The following is a 4,562-nucleotide window of genomic DNA, read 5'->3' as shown; positions in this document are numbered from 1 at the left end:
ACACACACACACACACATACATACGCACACACACATACATACACACACACACACAGACACACACACACACACATACAAGCCAGCTTTCAACACTAGTTGGCTTTGTGCCTGCGTCTCATAAATACCATATTCATCCTTGGACACGCACGCACGCGCACGCGCACACGCACGCGCACACGCACACAGATACACACACATGCACACACACACACACACACACACACTCACACAAACTTGCACGTGTGCATACATGTAGCTCCAAATATATATGTGTGAGAGTGTGTGTATGTGTGTATGCATGTAATTTATGTATACACACACACACACACACACACATACACACACCTTTACACCTTGATGCATGTATAAATACACATCGACAGGTATATATACATATACATTAACATATATCATTTTGATATTGGTTTTTCTATATTATAACTATGTTGCAATAAATTATGTTAATTTGCGTCGTGTCGTTGTTGTTTTTCTTTATATGTTCTCATCGTTCTATTAGAGTTAATCTATCTGGAACGTGGTGGTATAGAATTATTATTTCATTTTTTTTTTATTTTTCAGGTGGATGAGTGTAGCAGGTTAGCTTTCTGCTCTAGTATGTGCATAACGTCTATAACTTGTCTAAGTGTTGCATAATGTAAGTGCAACGAAATAATTTTTACCACAGTGTTGTCTATCGAACTGCCATGTCTATCTTTAGTATATAGGTTGAGTACTACAGTTGTTTTCTTTTCTTTATTTCTTTCTTTCTTTCTTTCTTTCTTTCTTTCTTTCTTTATTCACACCAACGAACTTCTAGTTTTTCGCCTAGATGCCTAAATCACAGGCCGGCTTCTAAAATAAGCTATGTCAGCGTTCCTGCAATATTCTTCTACGCATGAAGGCGGCGTGCTGGCAGAAACGTTAGCACGCCGGGCGAAGTGCTTAGCAGTATTTCGTCTGCCGCTAGTTCTGAGTTCGAATTCCTCCGAGGTTGACTTTGCCTTTCATCCTTTCGGGGTCGATTAAATAAGTACCAGTTGCGCACTGGGGTCGATATAATCGACTTAATCCGTTTGTCTGTCCAAGTTTGTCCCCTCTGTGTTTAGCCCCTTGTGGGCAGTAAAGAAATAAGAAACGTTAGCACGCTGAGCGAAATGCTTAGCGGTATTTCGTCTGTCTTTATGTTCTGAGTTCATATTCCGCCGAGGTCGACTTTGCTTTTCATACTTTCGGGGTCGATAAATTTAGTACCAGTTGCCTACTGGGTCGATCTAATCGACTGGTCCCCTACCCCAAAATTTCGGGTCTTGTGCCAAAAGTAGAAAGAATATTCTTCTATGCATCTCATGCCGTTTACTACATCTTTAATATGAGGCGTAATAAATTTTACTTATGGGTTTGTTTTGAAGATAGCATCGGTATATCCTACTGATTAATAATCTAATTGGTCTTCCTGGTTTTTCTAATATTTTAATTCTAAGTTTTATTTCAGTTTAATCTCTCAAACTTTGTATGCTAATTCGCCCCTAGGGGTTGCGTCAGCAAACACCGCCCCTCGGAATCCGTAAAATGGTTCTACCTCATTTATCTTTTTCTTTTCACAGGCGCAGTAAAAAGCTTGTTTCCAAGCCACATAGTTCCGAGTTCAGTCCCGTTGCGTGGCATCTTGGGCAGGTGTCTTTTACTATAGCCTCGGGACGACTAAGGTTTTGTAAGTGGAATTGGTAAACGGAAACTAAAAGAAGCCCGTCTTATATACAGTTGAAATTTACAGAAAAACAAAAGACGAAGACAGGCGTATAAACAACAAGAAGGTGTATTAGTCTGACGCTCGGGAAGGTGAGAAAGTCTTTTACGTTTCGAGCTTACGCTCTTCAACAGAAAGGAACACGATGAAATAAACAGAGAGAGAATAAACAAAAAAAACTTGTGGAGTTAGCGGTCAGTCTGTGTTTGTCCCCCCGCCGTCGCTTGACAGCCGATGTTAGCGTGTTTATGTCCCCCGTAACTTAGCGGTTTGGCAATAGAGAACGATACAATAAGTACTAGGCTTACAGAGAATAAGCCCTGCGATCGATTTGTTCAACTAAAGGTGGTACTCCAGCATGGCCGCAGTCAAATGACTGAAACAAGTAAAAGAATAAAAGAATTTGTGTGTGTGTGTGTGTGTGTGTGTGTGTGTGTCTGTGTTTGTGTGTGTGCGTGTATGCGCGCGCGAGCGTGTATATTTATGTGTATGTGTCTTTGTGTCTGTGTTTGTCTCTTCCATCACTGCTTCTTGGTGTGTTTACGTCTGTGTAACTATGCTGTTCGGCAAAAAAGAACCGATAGAATACGTACTAGGCTTGAAAAATAAGTCCTAAGGTTGATTTGTTCGACTAAATGCCTTCAAGGCGGTGCTCCAGCATGGCCGCAGTCAAATGACTGAAACAAGTAAAAGAAAGAAAGAATATGCATTGTAATCTGATGCTGGATTTACTCTGATACCTAGAGCACATACTTCATTTACATCGTTGTGGGTAATAGTTTCAGACGTTTCCTTGCTTCTTTTGTGTTCTGATACAGTTCTGCCGGTTATATCCGGAGGATTGCATTCGGTGGACGAGATCTTGAATATACTTTTGTAATTCACAGGGTCGATACATGCTGCAGATACCTAGTTAATCACTTTCACAAGATTTGCTCTCAGGGTGTTTATTTATATACACTTTGTTACAGAGAAACCTCAGCGGACCATGGGTTTCGTATAATGCGAGTAGGCGAGTTGCGTTTTATTTTTTTATGGTTTCCCCATTAGAGATCGATATCTGGAACGCGAGATCTATTATTAGCAGTGGCGTAGCGACGGCTACTCTCGAGCACATTTTTTTCAACATTGGTGCCTTTTATAAAATGTATGATCAATGAATTAACAATTGTTTAGTATCTATCACGACGCCTTTTTTATGTGCTTGCCCCCCTAACTTTAGAACACTGGTTTTAAATTGGGATCGGTATGACTCCTGAGGGTCCATATAAGATTGGGGGGGGGGATATGGGTGGCTTTTGATGTGTCCATTCCAAGAAACAGCAAGATTCCTTTACATAATTCAACCTACACAAGTTAATATATGAAATGCAAAACAGGAATTTTGAAAGACGTATCTACAAAATTAGTTTTTAAACTTCGAGTGGTGATGGGGTCCATCAGAGTAAAATAGTAATCGGAGGAGTCCATGGATAAGAAACGGTTGAGGACCATTGATATAGAACCTGGCTACAATCCTGATTATTAGAATGTTCGGACGGATAGACCGTTGTCACTTTGATATTCTGATAGAATTAGTTATGAACTGGATGCTCCACACGATACTCTCTTCTGATTTCCGTGTACATTTTTGTGAGATTTCCTTCTAATCGCAAAATTTATGTTGTCTACGTACCAGCAATACATAATCACGGTCACGGATTTCTCTGTCAAATGCTGTTTGACCCTTTAGCATTCAAACCCCCGCCATACAAGGCCCAGATATACCTATGTTATGTTTACACTGGTCAGATCTGACTTCTTACACTTTCCTTACAATATCATTCTAAAAATAAGCAGTCACATCATCAAAATCTCATAGCTACCATGTGTGTTGGCACTCCGTCGCTTACGACGTCGAGGGTTCCAGTTGATCCGATCGACGGAACAGCCTGCTCGTGAAATTAACGTGCAAGTGACTGAGCACTCCACAGACACGTGTACCCTTAACGTAGTTCTCGGGGATATTCAGCGTGACACAGTGTGACAAGGCTGACCCTTTGAATTACAGGCACAACTGAAGCAGGAAGTAAGAGTGAGAGAAAGTTGTGGTGAAAGAGTACAGCAGGGTTCGCCACCATCCCCTGCCGGAGCCTCGTGGAGCTTTAGGTGTTTTCGCTCAATAAACACTCACAACGCCCGGTCTAGGAATCGAAAACGCGATCTTATGACCGCGAGTCCGCTGGCCTAACCACTGGGCTATTGCGCCCCCACCATAGCTACCATATAAAGCAGGATTAATACAAAACAATGTGTATGAATAAGCATTACATTTGATCAGGTAGTATGAATGCTAAAGCGTTAAGCTTTCGATCGTACCATACTATGGTACTGTGGCACACAAAATTCGAATAGCACATAGCAAAAATAATAATTAACATTACAGTGTATTATGACGTGAGCTGCACACGTCGGGTGTAAAAATAGTTAGGATATTAAAGTAACGCAGTAACCAACACGGACGACCAACGCTGTCAACTGCTACCATTGTCAATTGACGGTCCACCCAGTTTATTTATTGAAATGGGCTTGTCCACTTTCAGTCATGTAAGGAAAGTGGGGGTCAGGGTCCTTCCACAACACTGTGACTAGTTACAAGTTGGTGTTGTTATTGTCGTTGTCGTCTGTCTATCTGTTGTGTCAAATGGTTTGTAGCTTGTCACGCGTTTTGCTTTTGATTCTGTTTTGTTCAATCATGCCACAAACAGCTTGGCATAACATAAAGGCAACAACAAGAACAACAACAGCACACACACACACACACACACACACACAC

Source organism: Octopus bimaculoides, chromosome 8 (genome assembly GCF_001194135.2).
Source record: "Octopus bimaculoides isolate UCB-OBI-ISO-001 chromosome 8, ASM119413v2, whole genome shotgun sequence".
NCBI lineage: Eukaryota > Metazoa > Mollusca > Cephalopoda > Octopoda > Octopodidae > Octopus > Octopus bimaculoides.
Note: the sequence above shows the minus strand (reverse complement) of the source record.